Source organism: Suncus etruscus, chromosome 5 (assembly GCF_024139225.1).
Source record: "Suncus etruscus isolate mSunEtr1 chromosome 5, mSunEtr1.pri.cur, whole genome shotgun sequence".
In the NCBI taxonomy this organism is placed as follows: Eukaryota; Metazoa; Chordata; class Mammalia; order Eulipotyphla; family Soricidae; genus Suncus; species Suncus etruscus.
The window spans coordinates 121,883,886-121,907,889 of record NC_064852.1 but is presented as its reverse complement, the minus strand read 5'-3'; the positions used below and the strand labels follow the sequence as shown (position 1 = coordinate 121,907,889).

At 40.1% G+C, this 24,004-nt stretch overlaps 1 protein-coding gene across 1 annotated transcript in view; it reads left to right on the top strand.

The window, feature by feature from the left end:
- The first annotated feature begins 2,497 nt into the window (after nt 1-2,497).
- PLCL1 (phospholipase C like 1 (inactive)) overlaps nt 2,498-24,004 on the top strand; it is a 345,138-nt gene continuing 323,631 nt past the window's right edge. The window contains exon 1 of the mRNA XM_049773184.1: nt 2,498-2,637. The gene's annotated coding sequence lies outside the window, so the exon portion shown is untranslated. The remainder of the gene's footprint in view (nt 2,638-24,004) is intronic.

Sequence of the window (24,004 nt, the reverse complement as noted above, 5' to 3'; positions counted from 1 at the left end):
CACTCATATAGTAGAAAAAGATAGTGAGTGAGGTAAGTGTAGTGTAGTGTAGTGTTTTGGAGAAACAACCTCATAATGAAATTTTGATTAGGAAAATTAGAATGAAGATCTGAAAGCTGTAAAAGACAGAAAGAAAACAGTAAAAGATGAAGATTAAAGAAAAAATGATAGGCTAACATGTATTTGAAAAATTAACAAGTAAAATATTTCCCAGGTCAGAGAGATTGGAATGATCAGAACTAAAGGAGGTGAACGACATGTAGTGTTTTCAGTCTGCATGCCCTTCCTTCTGGTTGATGGGTGGATCAGGTGAAAAGAAATATTAACTGCTTTTCCTCCTATCTTATATATCAGGAAAAATAAAAGCATTTGCTATTATGCAGTTCTCAGAATCTCACTAGAGGGTGGTATTGGTTCTAAAACCAGTTTGCTCTTCGGTATTTTCATTACTGGCTAGTTGTGTTTATAATAACCAAACAGTATGGTACACCGCATTTTCAGTCCTCCCTAAAACTTGGTTGGGCAACTCAGAAATATCCCCAGCCTCTGATCTATTCATGGCTAATTTCTATCCCAGATAAAGTCCTGAAAACAAAACCACAAGAGTTAGGCAGCAGGTTCTTAGTTTAGCTTCTTCACTGGTAGACAAAACTTTAAGACTCCCTGGGCCTTTATCCTATCTGGAGATATAGGGCTATCCTAGATGACGTCTCAGTCTCAACAACTTTGAGACCCAAACACATTTTGGGATTGAAAGAATTTCTCATACTTTTGGATAAAGGGGGAAATAAAATTCAAAATGATCAATGTTTAAGATACATCCATGGGGCTGGAGAGATAGTCCAGCAGTTAGGGCACTTGCATTGCACGAGACTAATCCGGGTTTGATTTCCTGCATCCCAGATGGTTCCCTGAGCACTTCCAAAGTGCTTCCAAAAATTCCTGAGTCCAGAGCCAGGAGTGACCCTTGAGCATCACTATGTGGGGCCCCAAACCAAAAACAATAAAAGAAAAATTCTGTTCTAAAGGAGATTTAATATACATTCTAATAGCAAACATTACATTCACCCTAAATATCAAGCCTTCTGTCCTACCAGGAATCCTGGAGCAACATGTGCATCCCTCTGGGAACTCTGATTAACTTTAGTGACTTACCACATCACCCAAAGGTATCTTTCACAGTTGGTTACTAGTTTGCAGACATCACCAAATTAAGTTTATATAGAATTATCTGTAATGGAGGTTTAACTAGCGTGTGTGTGTGTGTGTGTGTGTGTGTGTGTGTGTGTGTGTGTGTGTGTGATTTCCCATCCCATCTTTTCCTTATCCAACCTCTTGCAAACCTATTCAATTAGGAGTCACTTTCTAGAAGGATTGAATCGGTTCAGTTTCCTATTACCCTCACAGTTTTAATTGGCTTTTCCTTTCTTCGTTAGATTTATGGCCATGACAGAGAGCATTGAGGATTCTTTCCCGAACCTCGTAGACAATTATTTAACACCAGGATCTCAGTAACCCCGAGTTTATCTTTGTCCGCGTCAGCTTGACATGCCAGTGGTGGTATCAACCGGGCACTGCCACTGTAAACGCTTTGAACCCTCTTCCCTTTGCCTCCAAATTGCGTTGCTTGGCAGAAGAGAGACTTTCCTCTCCCCACGCCTACTTTTCCTATTCTTGGGTCTTGTTGCCTCTTTGGGGTCGTTTCGAACATCCAAACTTGTCTCGGTGAGCGCCTGCGGATGCGCACCGGGGCGCGCGCGCTCACACCCTCGCTGAGTACCGGAGAGGAGCCGCTGGGCCCGTTCCCTGGGCAGCGGCACATTCCATTCTTTGCGCTCGGGCACGCCCCTCCGCAGTGGGGATTGGTCAACCCGAGTCCCCCTGCAGCAGGCGAGACTCCTAAGAGGCTCCGACAACTGCCAATCCCCGCGGGCTGTCAAAACAAGTCTTGCCCTCCCTGTCACAACAGAGCGGAGCCGAAGCCGTCGCCGCCACCGCTCTTCCCGGGGCTGCTGCGCCGCGCTCGCTCGCTTGCTCGGCGGGCAGGTGGCGGGTGCGCGGGGCCGCGGTCGCCCGGCTCGGGCCGCTGTTCGAACCGCGCGCGTCCGACCTCCGGGACCGCCCGCCCAGCCAGCGCCCGGTGCCTTTTGTCTGGCGCCGAGCGGGCGTCTTTTGCATCCTCTCCCGGGAGCCTCCCGCGCCCCGCGCACTCGCACCCCGGACAGGGTGCCTCTGGGGACCGTCTCTACCGTCTCCACCCGAGCGATGCCGGATCTGGAGAAAGTTGCGGCCGCTCGGCAGTAAAACAAAGTGTGGCGAGGCCGCTCCGCGGTGCCCGAGCGCGCCTGATCGAGCTCCGCGCCCCGACTCCGCCGCCCCGCGCGCGGGGCCCAGACTCGCCCCAGCATGGCCGAGGGTCTCCCGATGCCTCCCGATGCCACCGGGCTGGCCGACGAGGACTCCCGGGTGGGCCCAGACCCGGCCTCGGGAGACTGCGCGGCGGTGGCCCCCGGGGGCCGGTTCCGGGACCGTCGCAGCGGGGTCGCGCTGCTGAGCGCGGGGGGCTCCCCGGCCGACGGGGACACGGCGCTCTTGGAGGCGGCGCGGGCCACCCCGCGGCGCAGCAGCATCATCAAGGTAAGCCAGGCCCGCGCCACCCGCGCGCGCTCGGGACATGCGAGGGGGTGTGCGTGATGGGTGGTGGGTAAGCACGGGGACCCCCTGCAGCAGGAGGCACGGCACCCCGAGGCATGATGCATAGCAGGCGGACTGGGCATTGTTTTCTGCAGCCTCTTCCCGCGGCCAAACCCTCCCGCTTCGCCGCGAGGTTCCCAGGCTCGGGTCTGGGCCACCAGAAGAAGTGACTTTTTCCCCCCTTCTGGAGAGGGAAGGAAAAGTTCCGCTCTGCGACTGGGCGTTTGGAGGGCTGCTGGCTCCTCTTTGACTCGGAAAGCATCCTTAGCTCTTGGGTGGCAGGAGGGCTGGAGGACGCAGAGCCGCGGGGTACTGGGCAAAGCTTTTCTCCAGCCCCAGGGGAGATTTTCCTGCACTGCCAAGACGTGTCCCTGAAAGTGGGGGTGGCTCTGGGGTTGCAGCCTCCAGACCTCAGCGGTCCTGAAATCTCTCCAGGCACCCGGGAACTTTCCCAAGGAGGCAGTTTGCAGTGAACCCTGCGGCAGAGGCGAGAGTGAGCAGAACCCAGAGTTTCAGAGGCGCCGCAGAAAGCGCGGCTGGAAAGCCACCAAATAGTCCAGCCCCAAGCGACTCCCTTCCCCAAAAGCATCTCCCCCAGAGCCTGGCGGTTACCGCCACTTCCAGTGGAAACGTTTTGGAGCCCCCCTCCCCCAACTCCAAAGGTAGAATTTCGCTTCATCTTTTTAGCTGGAAATTTGGGCGCCTTTCCTTATGGAAATCCTGCCTTCCTTGCGCTCAAGACTCGTGTCCTGTTTGCGATTTATTTATTTATTTTTGGTCTTTGGGCTGCTTGATATTGGGCTGAGCGGTCCAGGAATTCATAACCTTCCAGAAAGTCCTTGAAAAAAGGTCTCAATGTAAAATGTCACGTGCTTCTGAAACAAACATTGATTTGGGGGGGAACGAGCAGTATGAAGGTACTTGCACATATATTTTGAGAAGTTCAAGGAGAATAGTGGAAGATGCTTTTGAAATTACTTAACTCTGCGATTGACTTCGTGTGCGGGTGTGTTTAAAGTCTGCCTTGGTGGGAACAGCCCCAGTGTGGGGCTAGCTCACTTTGCTTCAGGCGTCACCTGATTTTTTTCCCCCGGAAGTTTCTATATTCAAAGAAGCATGGATGGTATTTGCAAACGCTCTAGTTGTAGTTTCTGCTATTTGTTTTGAGGGACCACACTGGTGGTGCTGAGGGTTTATACCTAACTCTGTGCTCAGGGAATCACTCTTGGTGGGACCCATATTTAGTGCTGGCGATTGAACCCGGGCTGGCAGTGTGCAAGACAAGTACCCTATACTTGATACTATCTCTCTTGCATCAGTTTGTTAGGTTGTGACTTTTACTCTTGTGGCATTTCACATTGGTGAAATGTGGGTTTTAGTCTGGTATGAATTTGGACAAAAATAAAATGATTCTCCCCCCCCCCCCACCATTCTATCTCACAGGTTACAAAGCGTATTGTTTTGAAACTTAGAAAGCATGATACTAAAAAACAAACTTGAGTTCAAAGATGTTGATGTTACATGTGGGGGGAACTGTGTAGGAAAATTTGTGCCACAAGATAGTATAAAATATTCTGTAAAAATAAGCAGTGGGATCTATTTAAAAAAATCAAAGTGTAAACTAAATCTTGCAGCTACAGTTACCATTTAAAAATGTTCTCTGTACTGCTTTGCTGGATAATGATGTTGCATTTTAGGTAGGTCCAGGACTCCCCAACAGTTTTCAGGAGACTTAGGAGGCTCAGGGGCCACTCCTGGCAATATTGTGATGCAATACTAGGGCCCCAGGGTACACTGCTGGGACCCTACTCTGCACTGGGCACCAGGCCTCAGCACTGGGGAGAGGACCTGCTGCCTGCACCGTAAGTGCTTAATTGTGCCTCTGGCCCCTTGTTTTGAAACATTTTTTTCTGTGCTGAAAGGCCATACACATTCAAGGCTGAGTTGTACCTCTAGATCCTTAAATCTAATTTTATTTTCGATTTTAGTTTTTTGGTCATACCTGCCTGTGCTCAGGGATGTGTGCTCAGAGATCACAACTGGTGGCATGTGGGAGACCATATGTTATGCTGAAGATCCAACTGGGGTGGTTGCGTGCTAGGCAGCTAGTGCCTTAACACCTGTACTCTTTGTCTCTGAACTTTCTTTTCATGGCTAAAAAAGGAGGAAGATACAGAGTAATCAACTGAATCTTTTCCTCATTTTGCAGTAAAATAGGCATTAATAAATGGCCTGTAAAATTAGACTAGAAAATAAAGTGAATTATAATTATTTTCAAAATTAGATTTTAAATTAGGACCATGAATGACTCCTAACCAAACAACAGACCCTCTTACATTGTCTTACATTCATATCTGTTAATTTTGGGGGGAGTGGTTTGGGACCACATCCAAGGATGCTCAGCGCTTACTCCTGGCTCTGTGGTTAGGAGTCACTTTTGGTGGGGCTCAGGGTGACAGGGTTTGGAACTGGGGCATCTGCGTGCAAGGCAACCATTTTACCCTTCATACTATCTCTCCCTCTCCAGCTGTTAACACTTCCTTCTGCATCCTTCCAGAAATATTCTCTAAATGATTATATAGATCTATACATATCAGTGATGAACTGTTGGTGTTTTAGATTTATATAATATAATTTGAGTAGAGATTTACAAGCTGAAACCTCAGCCAGCTACATGCAAAGCAAACACCTTATATTCTTTGCTATGTCTTTGGTCCCTGCTCTAAACATTTTTGATACCTAGAGAGCTGTCAGTCATTGTGATGAATCAGATCATCTTTAAGTGTTAGCCTTTAGCTCTTTGGTGGGCATTGGTCCTGGGACTGTTCCCAGAGGCTTTCATTTCCCTTCCAGTGAAGAAGGAAGCAAGTGGTGTGTTCTATTGGACTCCCTCAGCTCAAGGTCAAAGACCCTTCTGTTGACATCTGGAATCTGAAATCCCTGCTTTCCCTGTGTCCCATGGTTTATTCACTTGAGAGTAGTAAAAGTGAATTTGTAAAAAAAAAAGCCAAGGCCACATACGAATACATAGCACATGTCTTGAGAAAAGAAATAAATTTTGTTATGGTTTTGTTGACTTTTTCATTTTTGATTGTTGTTTGTTTTTATTGAGTTCTATTTGGCTGTGCTCAGGGCTAACTCCTGGTTCTGTGCTTGGGGATAATTTCTGGTGGTGCTCAGGAGATTGTACTGGGATCAGCATGCAAGACAACTCTTAATCCCTGTATTATTTGTTTTGTTTTGGTTTTTGGGCCATATGTGGCAGGGCTCAGGGGTTAGTCCTGGCTCTTCACTTAGAAATCACTCCTGGCAGGGTCAGGGGACCATATGGGATGTTGGAAATTGAACCCAGGTCAGCCAGATGTAAGGCAAGTGCCATACCTTCTGTGTTATCGCTCCAGCTCTTTACCCTTTGTACTACATCTCTAGTCCAAGAACTCAGAAATATAGTTTTCTAGGAGACCCACAGAATGGTGCTGGAGTCTTAGAGGAGGTCCTGGCCTTGTGGGCATGATTATTTAGGGCTGGAAGTGCTATGGTGTCAAGGACTCTCAGTGGACTCTCAGTGGTGCTTCAGAGACTATGAAGTGTTAGGGATCTTACATGCTCCGCATGTGCTCTATCTTTGAGGTAACTCATGGCCTTTCATGAGTTCTTTTATTTTAACATAGAACAAAAACTCAAAAAGAAGTACTTGGGAACATTTGATATTAATTGAACTATTAAATGCTGTTCTGTATAGCTATAATATATTATTAATTAATGTTCATGATCATAATTGCTATTGAAAGATTGTGAATCTTTGTAGCTCAATTGAAGACATTGTTTTTATTCTAATTATTTGAGTAAGTATTCTCATTTGCTTGAACATTAGATAAATCAGAATAGTGCATTTTCAGATCATGCCAGAAAACAGACTGTCTTGTATATTAATAAAAGGAATGTTTTCAGTAAATTTGTCTTCCCTGATTTGTGAAAACATGGTTAGTTGAGGAAATAATTCCCTTCTCAGCTGCTGAAAACAATGACATTTATCTTTTTTGCATCTGGGGGGGGGATTCTCTCTATTACTGTTTTGTTGCTTGTTGTATAGACCCAATTCTTTTTTTAATAACTTTATTTAAACATCTTGATTACAAATATGATTGTGATTAGGTTTTAGTCATGTAAAAAACACCCCCTTCACCAGTGCAACATTCCCACCACCAATGTCCCAAATCTCCCTCCATCCCACCCCACCCGCACCTGTACTCTAGACAGGCTTTCCAGTTCCCTCATTCATTCACATGGTTATGGTAGTTCTCTGTGTAATTATTTCTATAACTGCACTCACCACTCTTTGTAGTGAGCTTCTTTTTTTAAATTTTTTTAATTTTTAATTATGAGAACAATGATGCAAAGAGGAGAAGGTAAAGTTACAGTGGAAGGACAATCGCCCATAAATAGAGTTCTCAAAAGAAATCCCCTTGCTGACGCCTAAATATTGAACTTACAGTCAAAGAACATTATGAAAAATAAGGCAGAACCCATGTACAATTACTTTGTCCACAAGTCCCCCGATTGTAGTACATTATTAACATTTCTTAGCAGTACACAAAGCAATCTAAAGCCATCAGATTTATGTGACTCCTTAAACATTGAAGGCATAGTATTTTTTATATTTTCATGAACATGCATATTAGTTTAAGTTAACATCAAAAGTTTAAGGTTTTTTTTAAGGGTTAGAGTCAAAAGAGCACAATAAAAACGGTGTTAGAGTGGCAAATATTGTTTGCATAGGCCCTGTGGTGAGCTTCTTGAAGTGAACTGGAAGTTCCAGCCCTCCTCTCATTGTCTCTGAGAATTGTTGCAAAAGTGACTTTTATTTTTCTTAAAACCCATAGATGAGTGAAACTATTCTGCGTCTATCTCTCTCCCTCTGACTTATTTCACTCACAATAGATTCCTTGTACATCCATGTATAGGAAAATTTCATGACTTCATATCTCCTGACGGCTGCATAATATTCCATTGTGTATATGTACCACAGTTTCTTTAGCCATTTGTCAGTTGAAGGGCATCTTGGTTGTTCCAGAGTTTGGCTATTATGAATAGTGCTGCAATAAATATAGGTGTGAGGAAGGGATTTTTGTATTGTATTCTTGTGTTCCTAGGGTAACGAAAAAATAAAAATAAAGTCTTGGCCTTCCAATTAATGTGTGACAGACACTCAGCACAGCATTTTGGGATGGGTGGTTGGATGTTTGAGCCCAGTAAATGGCACAGCTGTAGTGCAGATATGCAGGGAGCTGGACCTGCAGGGAGCTGGAGTACCACACCCAGAGGGGCAGACAGAGGGTGAGGAGAGGGGCTGTAGCAGGTTGCTCCAGCACCCAGGATTGTGGAGTATCAAACTTGATTATGCTCAGTGGGTGCTATAGTACTTTTGATCTGTTAACTTCCTTCTGTAATTTTTATGTTGTTATTTATTATTATTATTATTATTATTATTATTATTAGTTTATGGGCAACACCCAGCATTTCTTAGGACTTACTTCTGACTCTGCACTCAGAGATCACTTCTGGTAGAGCTCAGGGGACTATATGAGGTGCTGGGGATGGAATCCAGGTTGGCTGCATGCAAGGCAACTACCCTTGTCTTAAATTATCTGATATACTAGTATTGTTCCAGCCTACTATAATTATTTTTCACACTATTAACATTGACAATGTTGTGTGTATGTTGTTTTCTTTGATCAATGCATTGTTTCAAATATTACTGTTGAAATAGTGATCCGTTCTAATTAATTTGTGATGATTTATAGCTTAAGATGATTAGTTAAATACAAGATGAGTAATATATAACAATTATATACAGGTTATTTTGTTTATTTTTGAGAACACTTGGAAGTGCTCAAGTGTTACTTAGTCCTGACTCTGTGCTCAGGAATTACTTCTGATGATGCACTGGTGATCATATGCAGTGCTGGAGACTGAATTGGGGTTGGCCATGTACAAGGCAATGGCCCTTTCTGCTGTGCTTTTATTTTGGTCATCCATACTGTCTTGTATTGGAAGATATTTCTAATTAAGAATTAGCCAGTGGTTAGGGGTGAGATAGGGATAGACATATGGTGTGAAAAATAAGTAAAAAAGAGAAATTAGAACATTTGTCTATTTGGCACTTGGTAGCAAACTTAAATGTTTAAGACAGTTGACATTTTGTCTTATAGTTTTGAACTCTGATCTTAATAATAATCTGGAAATAGCAAACAGTGTAGCTTATATCCTGAAGTGGATGGTGGGAATTGAGATGCATACATATATGAAATATGTATATTAAAACAGCCAATTACTTTTCTTCCTTTCCATATAATCTATGGAAGAATTAATACTTTTTCTGTTTTCATTTTTTTTAAAAATCAAAAGTTAAACCAGTTAATTTAACTTTTTAAAATTTAAACATTTTAAAATTAAATTTGATTTACAAGTTCTTCATAGTTGGGTTTTAGATATACAATTCTTCGGCACCAATCCCACCATCAGTGTCAACACCCCATCCACCAATGTTCTCAGAGTTCATCCCATGTCACTACCTCTCCACCCCAGCCTGTCATCATAATAGGCACCTTTTTAAGAATGGATGTTAAAGTTTGGATTTCATGATTTTATTGTTGTTAACTCTGTCTTGGATATTTAGTTCTGCTCTTTCTTAACATTACCAATGTACCTGAAACCCATTGGCCTCTGTCCCCCATCGTTTTATGTGTCTTTCTCCTCTTCCATTCAGTTTCTTTACTTTTCCTCACTATATTTTGGGGCCTAGAGTGTTCTCAACAACCCCCATTTAAACCAATGCATTCCTTTATACAGTTATTCTAAATGCCACAGAATCTACTTCACTATAAATGCTCTCAAAGAAATGATCACTCCAATTTCATCACTGTTTTTATGCAGGAGACAGGAGTTGGGACTAAGTTACTGAGACCCACATTGGAAGCATGAAAATGGTTCTGTGACTTTATGTCTCTTTTTATATCATGATCTTTCTTCTGTCAATTTCATTGTGGAGCTTGTGCAGTGGTTTTTTGAAACTACAGCATCAAAGATGCATCATGGATACTTTATATCAAAAGTTTGGCCATGGGGAATTATACTTAATATACACTTAATAAGTGCTGCCTAGTATGAATTGGTTACTAAAAGAGGGCTGAATTACTTAACCTTCACAGCATCGCCTTTAAAGTAGAGAAGACTCAGAGATCTCCTTATACCCTGTGCAGTCAGAATTAATACTGTCGCTTAACTCCAGAACCCTGAGAATTATGCTGACTCCCAGACAGGAGTGTCACATGAATTCTTTGTAGGTCAGAAACAATTTGAACAGAAAAGACAATGGCAGAAGATTTGGATTTATGCTCCAAGACTTGTGGGGATAAAAGTATTCTTTGTTTCCCCCTTTTCTGTAATTAAGAAAAAAAATGGGAGACAATGACTTTAAAAAGTAATTGAGGGGCTGGGAGTGATAGCACAGTGGTAGGTAGGGTGTTTGCCTTGCATGCGGCCAACCCAGGTTGGACCTGGCTTTGATTCTCAGCATCCCATAAGGTCCCCCGAGCCTGCCAAGAGTAAGAAAAAAAGTATTTGAAAAATTTCTTGTCTTTGGTCCTAAGGTTGAACTTTCTTTCTCCCCCCTCCCTTTTTTTTTTTTTTTTTGGGTCACACCTAGTGGTGCTTAGGGATTACTCCTGACTCTGCGCTTGGTGCTTGGGGGGAGATATGGGATACCAGGGATCAAACCCCAGTCTCCTGGGTGTAGGCAAGGGCCCTACCCTCTGTATTATTTCTCCAGCCCAAGACTGGGCTTTCTGATAGGTGTTTATGTCATTTCACAGAATTCACACAGATTGCTTTATACAAAACCTACTTATTCTAGGCCTCTGTAGATATGAACTTGTAAAAGTTTGTAATTTTTAGATGATATAAACAGCATGTGTTTGTACTTGGGCCATAGGGAAGTGTAGTATTTCAGGGGAATGATGAAATAGATTTGGAATCATTTACAATTTTTATTAATGTTTTCTACCTATTATTTTTTGACCACACCCAACTGTGCTCAGGCTATACTCCTGTTTCTGTGCTCAGGCATTATTCCTGGTGGGGCTTTGGATATTATATGTGGTTCAGGGATCAAACTCAGGGTGACCATGTGTACAAAGTAAGGTCTTTCCCACTGTGCTAGCTCTCCAGCCTCATCGTTACAAATAATCATGAAAGGAAATGAAATGTGATTGAACATTAACTAACAATTTGAAGATAGCTATCACACATAAATAGACTTTTGTAGAATGGTACGGGAAATGAACTAGAATATACAGACTGATTTTCCTGTAGAAATGCATGCTCAAAGTTCGACATCATGAGCTTATGGATGAATTCGGAAGAACAGCTTTATCATGCCAAGGAATGGGTCTGCCTTCATTCTACAGCAATCTTGCTGGGGTATGAGCAGTTTATAAATAGCATTGAACTTCTTGAGTAGTTTTGGTTTATTTATGCCAGCAACTCCAATCAGTCTTCCTCTGAAATTGCCATAGAAACATAGTCACATTTCACTTTTGAAGTAGTTACTTCTTATTGTGGTACCTCTCTGATCTGATTGCTTATTGCATTTGTCCAGAAAATTAGGAATGCAATTTAGATGAAGAGCCCTGCCACAATTTAGAAGTGCCTTTACAGTTTAGAATTTGCTACTCCTATCATAATTGACATCAGCCGGAATGATAGCACAGCACTAGGGTATTTGCCTTGCACACAGCCAATCCAGGACACACCCTGGTTCAATCCCCAGCATCCCATATAGTCCCCTGGAGCCTGCCAGGAGCGATTTCTGAGAGCAGAGCCAAGAGCAACCCCTGAGCGCTGCTAGGTGTGACCCAAAAGCCAAAAAAAAAGAAAAAATTGCCAGCATAATTGACATTATCTTCTTTTTCTTCTTGGAATTTAGGCCATATTCAGCTGTGCTCAGGGTTTACTCCTGACTCGGTGCTCAATGATCGATCACTCCTGGTAGGGCTTGGAAGACCCTATGTACAATCTGGGTAGGCAGCATCCAAGGCTTATCCACTGTGCTATCTTTCTGGCCATATTATCTTTTTTTGGGGGGGGGTCACACCCGGCAGCGCTCAGGGGTTACTCTTGGCTCTATGCTCAGAAATTGCCCCTGGCAGGCTCAGGGGACCATATGGGATGCCGGGATTCGAACCACCATCCTTCTACATGCAAGGCAAACACTTTACCTCCATGCTATCTCTCTGGCCCCGATTATCTTATTTTTATTCCTAGAAAATACATTAAGGTTTAAAATGTACAAGAAAATAGCCATTGCGTGGTTATACATACAATACAATTAAGATGGAATGTTTTTCTACCTTTTCCTCCTTATCACAGAGAAAACAACATAACTAACTTTTTGTGCAGTAAAGTATAAATTGAACATATTTTGCAATAGAGCCCCTCATGCACAGCAGGGCTTTATGAAAAGCCATCAGGAAAGGGCCGGTTTATCTTGGTGCTGCTGATTATGGACAAACGTCCATACTCATGAACAGTTCATTTTGAGCAAACAGTCCATACCTCTTCCAGGTAGAATATGAGCAGCTGTGTAGGAAGCAAGCCAGGTGGACTCATGAAGGAATTTTAACCATCTTTTCTGCTCTCACGATTACCTCCGGTCAGCTCTAATGACTGTGGACAGTAACCAGGCTATTTTCAGGAGCAGTGTCCAAACTGAGACATGCATAAGATTGTCCATTAAAAACTAATTATATATCTTTAAATGACTATACAAAGAGACAGGAGGAAAGTTAGTTTCCTGTTAGACTCTCAACACCAGTAAATGGATCTTTTGTTATTTACAAAAGGAGAGAGAACTTTAATTTGAATTCCAGTTTACATCTTATCACTCTATCTTTGGTTACCAGTTGCTTTTGAAAAACCTATTATTTTTTAGCATCAGTATTATAGTACCAATATTATTTTATGCCGCCAGTGCTGCATGACAATGACACCATCACTAGAGTGCCAGGATCCCTCCACTGTTAGCCCAAAGTCTCTTCCCTCCACCTTTGTCTTAGCCCACAGTTCTCCTGGTCTCTTCTCAGGGTTGTTTTTCATTGAATATTGCCTAATCCTTAACTTGGTTTCTTGATACTCCATGTATGAGGGAATCATTTTCTTTATATCTCATTTTACTTTGCATGCCTTCCTCTAGTTCCATTTAAGTTGGAGCATGCTGCAAGATTTCATCTTTTCTCATAGCCACATAGTATGTCATTGTATATACAACTCACAATTTCTTTTATTTTACATCTCTTTTTTCTTTATTAATTTTTAAAATAATTCTTTAACAGAATCACTATGAGGTACAATTACAAATTTGTGCATGTTTGGGTTTCAGTCATACAATGACTAACACCCATCCTTTCACCAGTTCATATATCCAACCCCCAATGTTCCCAGTTTTCCTCCTACCCTCACCTTTGTCCTCCCTGCTGCCCTCCTCTATGGCAGATATGTGATCTACTACTTGAACCACATCCTCCCAACCCCTAAATGGTCAAGTTTTGTTATAACAATATTCTGCCTTATTTTAGGTCTTATCCAATCTAATGTAAATTTCAGCAAATGTTTGATGGGAACTAAATGGACAAAGAATTGGAATAGTTTCTTGGATTTAAAGTTAAATTTGATTTATAATCTTTTTTGCAACATTTTATGAGAATATGTTTATTCTAGTTTATTTTTAACAATGGCATTTTTGTGTATCTCTATAATAATCTTTTGAGAAAAGTAAAATTACGCATGGTGAGTAGAAAATAATCATTGTTTATATTACCATTATCACTCCAGGAATAAGAAAAGCAAGCTAATTATGTGAGCAATACAATTAATTTCAAAGAGAACAAAACAAAACAGCAGAGACTTTGCTATTTTTGTCAGTATGCTTAGTTATCAACGATTTCTTTTTTTTTTTTTTTTTTTATTTAAACACCTTGATTACATACATGATTGTGTTTGGGTTTCAGTCATAAAAGGAACACCACCCTTCACCAGTGCAACATTCCCATCACCCAAGTCCCAAATCTCCCTCCTCCCCACCCAACCCCCGCCTGTACCCTAAACAGGCTCTATCAACGATTTCTTAATTTGTATTTACATTGATGAAAGTGTGTAGCTATTTTAGACAAAAATAGTATTTTTTTCTTAATTGTATAACTTGGTTGAAAGAGACAGAGGAGCACTTTACTATTCGTCCGAACCATTAGGACATATTAAGAATTCTAGAAATCTGGATCTGATTGTGTTGTAGGTATTTGCCCCCTTGAATTTCAAATGATTTTAAACCAATGCAGGATAAATAGCTTTTGTGCTTAAAGCCCTCCCCTATCCTGGGTTTGACAGCTGATGATGAAGGTTTCTTTCCCAGAAGCACATCCCTTAGGCCCAGAGAGAAGGTTGTGTCAACCCCGTCAGTCAGTGAAGGCTTAATTCTGCCCACCCCCTTTGCATTCAGGACTGGGTATGTTCCCTTCAGCTGATGATTGAGACACTTTATGCCATTCCCATATGCCATGCTTATTTAGAACAAGAGGGACTGGGCTATGTGCAGGAGTGGCTGCACCAGAGGGTAGTGAAGCACCAGGGAGAAGGTAAGCATAAACATTGGGGATTAGGGATGCCTTGGGAGCAACACAGTGTTGACAGATATTATCTCCTTAATCAGAGTTCTCTGTGAGGGAGGGTAGAATCAAGTGATTAGTGATCACTGATCATGGGGAGGTGGAGCCCCTCTTTGTTTTGTCCTTTCCCATCTCTGGAGTGGCATCTCTCTCTCTCTCTCTCTCTCTCTCTCTCTCTCTCTCCCTCCCCCCCCCACCCCCCCCCCTCTCTCAACTTTATTGATTGACTGATTTGCTTTTGAGCCACACCCGGCATCGGTCAGGGGTTATTACTGGCTCTGCACTCAGAAATCGCCCTTGGCAGGTTGGGGGACTATATGGAATGCCAGGAATCGAACTCTGCTTTACCCTGGGTCGGCCGCATGCAAAGCAAATGTCCTACCGCTGTGCTATCTCTTGGCCCCTGTAGTGGCATCTCGGAAGCTTCCATCTCAAGAAGAATCCCTGAAACATTTACTGCTTTACAGCGTCCCTCAGAACAGTTGCTGTATGGCCTTCTATCTACTAGGTGTTTTGGGAACAGTGTCACAGGGGGTATCCAACACTACTAAAATCACAGGAATAGAGGGTAGGAATCTAGCAGAAGGTGGGACTCCAAGCTTCCTTTGTCTCAGCTTCCTTTCCTGCTGTGCAAAAGGTTAAGTGTAGATTGGCTTATATTGCTGTCCCGCCTGAATGTTAAGTTGAGGCCAGAGAAGAGATCATTTAAATTGTGATCTGACATTTGAAAGTTTTACCTCTGTGAAAAACAAAATAATAAAACAAACAAACCCCAACAAAAACTCATAAATAATTGTGAACTTGCAAATTTAAAATAATTTATCATGATAAATTTTTGGGAGAAAGGATTGAGAGTGGGGAAGTCTGTATTCTCCCTGAAGGCAGACACACAGAAGCAAGGATTTCTTCAGCATAGGGTGATTGCTGTCTTGAGGTGTTTTGGAATTTACTCCATACTATAATTAACTAGTATTTGTTTAGAAATACTAATCATTAACTGATCCTGAAAAGATTTTCCTCTTAAGACATTCTTTATTATTATAACCAAATCTTATTTTATTTTTACTACAATAAATGATATACATTATTCAAAGAACTTTATGCATACTTCTTCAATACAATAACCTTATCAGAGGAAGTTTGAAAATTGTTTTTATCATAATTTCATATAAAGATGAGAAGATGTTATTTGCCCAAGGTCACGCATAGCTAGTTGATGGCAAAACTAGGAAATGAGCCTATTTCTCATAATCTAGTTTCAGAGTTTTTTTTTAGTGATTGCACTATGTATTTTTTTCAATAATGTTGACTTAAATCTTGACTAACATGAATGAAATAGCAAACATTATGTGACTAATTTAAAGGTTAAGTGTAGCTGATACAAATAAATTATTCTGAAGACAATTTTAGGAAACTCAAGGATTACTGGAATTTATATATTTTTTGTTTCATAGGCTTTGTATAAAATATTCATAACTTTACATTAAATTGTATTTAACTTTCCCTTGAGAGAAGTGAAACTTTTGTAGTTTATTTTCACTCCATGGCTAAAATTAGCATCTTTAGCACTAAGAGTTTATGATCCTGACTTTGGAACAAATTGCACAAGGATTGAAGATGACTTAGTCATAGAATTTGGTTATAATTTATTTTATAATTTGATAATTTTGACTTCTGGAATATGAATTTCTAATCCAAGGGTGTACAATTTTTATTAAGTGATAGTAAATAGAAAATTATATGATTGAAACTTTCTTTCAGTTACTTCTGAGACTGGAATAGCTCCTTATTACCAAGAGTAGATAAATACTTATGGAATTACATTAACTAAAAATGAATTATTTAATTCCTTACTTTTATAGAAATTAAATAGTCAACATGTGGTTGCTTTAAATTTAAGATAATGTTATGCAATTGTTGTCCTTATGACAATTTTATTTATTGAAGGTAGTGAGTCCTTTCCATTATGTCATTTTCAATCAGGGGTCATATGAGGGTCTCCTGTAGACCCTCCAGGTTATTCCAAGGGGCCATAGGTGAAAAATTAGGTAAGTGAGTGCTATGGTACAAGACGAGGGAGCCAATGATAGGATAAAGAGAGGTGAGAGGCACAGGAAGGAAACAAGGTTGGAAGGAAGCCATAGTCAATAAAAGGTTGAAAAACATCAACTTAAAGAACCATGGTTAAACAGTTTGTCCCCATCATTTGGAGTCAGGAAAGCTTGATAGTTTTTTGTTGAGATACTTGTTAAGTTATCAATATATTAAAGTATTGAAAGGTATATGCTTCCTATTACAATATTGCAAAATAAAATTTCTGTACATCTATATATATTTGACATATATAGAGAATAAAATATAGAATATATTTATATACATAATATATATAAATATATAGGAATATATAGAAATGCCTATTATGGCATGACAAGATAGGATAAATAATTTTCCAGGTTTACATAGCAAAAAGAATGTTGTGCTTTGTTATGTATGATTTAAAATGTTCCAAGACAACTACTTTAGTTGCTAGTTTAGGTTATGTTAGATAGTCACCATAATATATTGTCTTATCTCCCCTTTTCTGGATGGTTTTTCATGAATATAAATATGGAATATTTTCCTTATGGGTTAAGGATAAGTATTACATTATAGTGGTAGGACCATCCTAGCAGTGCTTAGGTTCCTTCAGTTTAGCACTTAGCAGTGCTTGTGGGACCATGGAGTTATGGGGATCCATCTGGGTTTGACTACAAGCAAGGCTACAAGCAAGGTTGTAAGCCTAGTACTGTTTCTGTAGTTCTTTCTTTCATTTTAAGATGTAGCTGAGTTGAAGCAGTGGCACAGGGTGTAAGGCACTAGCCTAGGATGGACTGTGGTTCGATCCCCCGGCTCCCCATATGGTCCCCCAAGCCAGGAGGGATTTCTGAGTGCATAGCTAGGAGTAACCCCTGAGCGTCATCAGGTGTGCCCCCTCCCCCCCAAAAAAAAAGATGCAGCACTCACAATAATTTAAGGTTGTGTGTTTGAATTGGAACAAAACTTGGCAACTAAGCCTGTTATGTAGTATCTTATCCCTTGAGGTACAATCAAAATAAAGATGATGTTAGCTGTTGAATAAGTTATATATAAAGGAATTTCTTCGTTATAACTTTTGACATTTTTATTTAAATATTGAAAATATTTTATTTAAATATTGAAAATTGAGCTATTTAATAATACCTATAGCCAGATCAGGGAAACATGTGGTCCATATGGCTCTTCAATAATTTATATTATATAATATTATTATATTATATTATTATATTCAATACTTTACATTACTAAAAATTTTCTCGGGGCCAGGAAGGGCATTTGTCTTGCATGCAGCCAATCCAGGATCGATGGTGGTTTGAATCCTGGAATTTCATATGATTACCCTGTGCTTGCCTGGAGCGATTTCTGAGCACAGAGCCAGGAGTAACCCCTGAATGCCACTAGGCGTGACCCCCCCCCAAAATCCCGCCCCGTATTATAATAAAGTTTTGATGTCTCAGGAGCCAAGGTCACTGAAACTGGAATCAATCAACAGTATTTTTTGGGGAAATGTTCATCTTTTTATTTTTTAATGTAGCATGTTTAGCAAATTTTCAATGATTTATTTACTTGTATGTTAATTGATGCTTCAGTTATTATAACAAATAACAGACTATACTTTGTAATATAGAAATCCAAAGGTAAGACTTTGTAATATAGCACTTTGTAATAGAGAAATTCAAAGGACATACTTCTGTTTTGTTTTTGTTTGTTTTGTTTTGTTTTGGGTCACAGACAGCAGTACTCAGGGGTTACTCCTGGCTCTATGCTCAGAAATCGCTCTTGGCAGGCTCTGGGAACCATATGGGATGCCGGAATTCAAACCACTGTCCTTCTGCATGCAAGGTAAATGCCTTACCTCCATGCTATCTCTCCGGCCCAGGACCTACTTTTATTAACCATAAAGATTAAACTTGTTATTTAAGATTGGAAACGTGGTATAAAAGATGTTTAGATCTGAACTACAAGCTAGTTGCTTAAAAATTCAGGCGAATAAATATATCCTAGCATATGTTTCTGTTTTCTGGAAATTTCTACATTCCCAGATTTGTCTTCGTGTTTGTCTTGTCATGAAAGCCCTACCATTTTGCCAGTTGCCACAGCTAGTCATCTGGATGTCATCTGTGGTTATTTTTTCTATCTCTCACCACATATAATTAATTATCATGTCTTTTATCTTCTTAATCATTCTTTTACTCTATTTTAGGCTATTTCTACACTTATCATCATTGGGTATTATTGGCTGACTGTTGTTTCTTTTCTTAATCCATTTACCAGAATAGTTATTGTGTTATCTTATTCCTTAAAATTTTTGATGACTTCCTATTATCCTCAGTCAAGTACACATTCCTTTACATAGTTCAGGAGGCCAATACAATGCTGATTCCACTTGTTCTACCAGCTGCATCTGCTGCCATTCCATTACATGAAAAGGTACTGTATTAAGCCTCTTTAGTTGCTCAATGTATATTGATGGTTTTATATTTCTATTGATGTTAATACAGATAAGGGTCAGAATCCAGTGACCCAAACATACAAAATATGCATTATACTAATAAGTTATATTTCTGACCCTATTTCAACAATTTTTGATGTGCTTTCTCTACAAGTGTAATGGTTGAGAAAAAAATTTTTTTTAGCAGAATTAAATAAAGAAAGGTTCAATAAGCTCAGAATTGTCAAGAAGATGCAATAGGGCACACAGGTAGAGGGGTTTGCCTTGCACGTGGCCGACCTGGGCTAAATCCTTGGCATCCCATATGGTCCCCTGAACCTGCTAGGAGTGATTTCTGAGCTCAGAGCCAGGAGTAACCTCTGAGCACTGCCAGGTGTGGTCCTCCCCCCAAAAAAAGAAGATACAGTAATATAATCTAGATCAATATTTCTTTTTTCTTTTTTTTTTGGGCCATACCCGGCGGTGCTCAGAGGTTACTCCTGGCTGTCTGCTCAGAAATAGCTCCTGGCAGACACGGGGGCCATATGGGACACCGGGATTCGAACCAACCACCTTTGGTCCTGGATTGGCTGCTTGCAAGGCAAACACCGCTGTGCTATCTCTCCGGGCCCAGATCAATATTTCTTAAAGTGGGTGACACTTCCCATGGGAGTTGATGGAAGAATGGGGCACAGTACAACTGGTACAATTAAAGGGCATTTCTTTTAGTTTAGATGTGGGACATTTCCATGGGGAGGCTGAAAGAATTTTTTTTTTTTGGTGTAAAGGAGGTAGGTAGTAGATCAAATAAGTCTGACTAAGTGATGCCAATTAAATAAATATGGTTACACACAATGATCCATTAAACTTATAATTGGATTGGCTTTTAAAAATAACTTAGCATGGCATATGAAAAAGGACAATATTGACTCTGAAGTTTATTTCTTGAGATTATTAACTAGTTTATAAAAGTCACCAGATAGTTACTCTTTAAGATTTTAATTGTTTGTCAAATATTTCCAAACGGTCATGGCACTCTTAAGTGTTCTATTGGCTATAGAATTTCCTGGGGCCACAGTAGTGGTACAGGCTGTAAGGTGTCTCTTGCGCGCCAGCCTAAGACGGACCGCTGTTCAATCCCCTGGCATCCCATATGGTCCCCCAAGCCAGGAGCAATTTTTGAGCACATAGCCAGGAGTAGTCCCTGAGCATCATTGTGTGGCCGAAAAAAAAAAGAATTTTCTTAAATTGTAATTTTTTTTTATCAGTGAAATATAATGACTCACAAGCAATGTAACAGTTTTATGTTTTAAAGTTTACTGACCATTATCACTTCATGGTTAAAAATCCTTATTTTCCTTTCTCTCATGGGTTGTCAATTATGTTTGTGTATCAGGAGGAAGTATAATTTAATATATACTTTATTTTGTGTATAACACAAATATTATTACTAATTAGGAGGTTAAATGAATATGATCATAATTGGAGATTAAATATAGAGATTTAATTTCAGTTAGAAGATTTATTTTCATTAGTTTGGAGTTAATAAGTATTTTTTAAAATTTTGTATTAAGACCAATGTGAATTACAAGTCTTTCACAGTTATATTTAAGGTACATAGTGACAGTGAATTAGAACAATTCCCATCACTAGTGTTGACCTCCCTCTGCCAGTGTTCCTAGCATGCATCCCATACCTCCACCCTAAGCCCTCTGAACTGCTAGTGTAACAGATCCCTTTTTGTGTATAGTTTGTTGTGGTTTGGGTCTCTCGATTCAATTCTATTGTCATTTACTTTGGGTTGGGTATTTAGGTCTGATCATTTTTGATTTCCACTCAATGCTCATGAGACTGCTTTGTCCCTGATACCATCAACTTTTTTTTTCCAGTTTGTAAAAAGACAGAAATATGAGGCAGGACAAAATGATTCATGTTCTATGATTCTGATAAAAAAAAAAAAAGCAAAGTGGGCAGGAGACCCTATCTAGAAACTATAAATATGAATTTAAAAAAAAAGGAGGGGGAGCTGGTATGGCAAGTTTTTTTTTTTTTTATAGGCATATCAAGTATTGGGGAAATTAGAAAGGAAATTCTCTTGGCATAAGAGATACAGGATGTCTCCACCATTGAAGCCTATTGTCATGAGCCTGACTACAGGTCTGCCAGTTGTGATTGTCAAATTCAGTCCTCCATAATTAAAGATCTTGGTTTTTGCACAGATCTTAGGACAAAGTCTAGAATAGAATCTTTCTTTTTGGTTTCAGATGTTCTGCTCAGTCATTGCTGTTGTAATCAGTCTTCTATATTTTGTGATCTTGGTTTTTGCACAAATCAAAGGATTGAGTGTCTTCTCATTTCATCTCACTGTTAGGTGATGAGGTAGGGCAGTCTGCCCTTAGATCAAATTGATGCTGTTTCCTTGTTGACAGTATGTTGTATGAACCTACGCTGGGCAAGTTGGTGCCAGACTGGTATTAGGGCCTCCCCCCCATGTTCCCCCGGGGTGGAAGGTAGGGTTAATTTCTTCTGCGACTGCAGGGAACTGTGCTAGTTCTAAGATTGGGATCTGGGGTTTGGGTATGGATGGTTGGTTGATATTTGATGGCATGAAGTCTAAGTTGAGTCCCCATGACATATGTCCAGGGTGGAAGGCGCCCCTGTATTTTAAATTTATGGGCTTTTATCTCTAGAAGATAAGAACTTGTTTCTATAGTAAGATTTCCCCATTTCAGTGTGCCTATGCAAAAAGGATTGATACCATATTATATTGTTGGTGCTTTTGGGGGTAAAAATGACAAGCTATACAATCCCCATGCCCTGTTTTGACCTGAGCTTTTATCCAAACAAGACTATTCTACTAGAACTTCATATTAAGCAGAACCAAAACAAGAAAAAAAATAGAATTAAAGGAAAAAAAGAAGGATGGAGGATACTACCTTTCCATTCGAAAATAAGAGGTATACTATTAAGAAATTAAACATACATGGAAAATATAATTATCCCCATTGTCTTTTGGGATAGTCTTGAGGGGGGAATGAGATCCAGGTCACAATTTCGCCCTACACCATGGTCTTATTAAGTCTGAGAAATGGTTTGCAGCAGTAAGGGATCAGGTAGGGTCCTCAAGCTTGGGATTCATCTGAAGATGAGTTTGGTAGCAAGCAATAGACCATATTGAGGGGGTGGTGGTGGGAGAAAGAGGGCTGCATGAAATGCATCAGCAGAAGTGTTGGTTGCAGCTTTTTGCCGGGGCGAGAGATGCGGGGTTGAGAGGGTATCCTTTTACTTTAGGAGCCAGGTGGCAGCTTACTGGGGCAGGGGGACAGTATGGTTCCTACGGAGTTAAGAACTGAGGATGAAGAGGATTAAATAGGGATAGATAATGGATCAGGATTAAGGGGGTGAGAGGATAGAAGTTCTGAATGGGTGGGGGAGGAGGAGGGATAATATATAACAGGAGTTATATATAATATAGGCATGGATTGTTTGCAATATATATTAGGCAAATAAAGAGAGTCCACTGCATACAAATTCATGCCCACTTATAGATGGACATTAGAGATCTAATATCAGTACTGATTTTAGTGATAAGGTTTTGTTTATTGGAAGCTTTTCAAGACCGTTGTTTTTCTGATGATCAAATGAATTTGGAATAATGTAGAGTATTTTAAAATTTGTTGGGCTATTTTGGTGATGATAAGGAAACTTATAGTGAACTCAGAATAATACTTTTTATTTTTGAGTTTTACATTGGACTCAGTTTTAGTTCCTTTATGAATTCATTCTATATGTTTGATTAAGCAGAATTAATATGTTACAGTGTTGAAAACTTTTCTTCTTGGGTGATTATGATTCTGTTATTATGTATTTGGGCTTGGAGATATAGCTAAACTGGGCACATGCTTTTCTTGAGAAAGGATTGGGTTTTATCCCTGGCACTATATGAACTATAAATTGAACACTGAATACCACTGTAAATAACCCTCAAGAACAGAGTTAGGATTTGCTGGTGAGAGCTCCCAAGTGAGTGTGATCTCAAAAACAAAAGCAACCAAACCAAACCAAACCTAAACAAACAAACAAACAAAAAAACTCAAAAAACAAAAATCAATGATTTTTTTGTGAGGATATCTTTGAAATAGTGCAAAGTGGACCAAGAAGACATTCATAGCAATTCTAGAAATTCCTATACACCTGTGGTCCTGCAGTTAAATTCTTGAACCCAGTGTTACTGGATGCCATTCGGACCACTCCAGTGGTGATTGGGGACCATGAGGCCATAGTCAGTGTGTTCATGGACCACTATGTCTATACCTGGCATTGCTTGGGGGATCATGTGGTGCTGGTAATAAAATTTAGAGATTTTTTTAAATGCTAGGTTTGTGCTTTATAACTTGAAGTATTATTTCTGATTCAAAACAAATCTTTAAAGACTTCTGGCCTAGAATGACAGTACAGAAATAAGGGTACTTGCTTTGTACCCTGCCTATCTTGGTTCAATCCCCAGTATCTATATGGTCACCCAAGCCCTGCCATCAGTAATTCCTGAGTGTTGAGCTAGGAGTAACTCCTGAGAATTACCCAGTATGGCTCAGAGACCAAAAGGAAAAAAAAACACAAAACAAAAACTCCACAAAAAAAAACCACATTCAGGGAAACTTTGCAATAGTATCTATAGTGAAGTAGACTGCACTGGTGGGATGAATGATTGCTATGAGAAAAATTATAATTATTAAATAAATTCAAAATTGAATATTATAACCACTACCATTTGAGTAAATATGAAAACTAAAAGCTATTAGATTACCTTAAGAAGTGTATCAAGAACAGATGGAAGCACAATGTCTTTAACCTCCCTTTAACAATTGAATAAATGTTTTTCACTTTCTTTAAAAATATATGAGGCTTTAGAATTCACTGCGGTTTTGTTTTACATTGAATAACAGATAATTGTGTGATTGCATGCTATATATCACATAACATAAAAACGAGAGATTATTATAGTTTAGTACTAAATGGAAGAAGGAAAAATAAATAAAATATTAGCAGAGGTGGAGTGCCAATTTGTTATTATAGGTAGAGT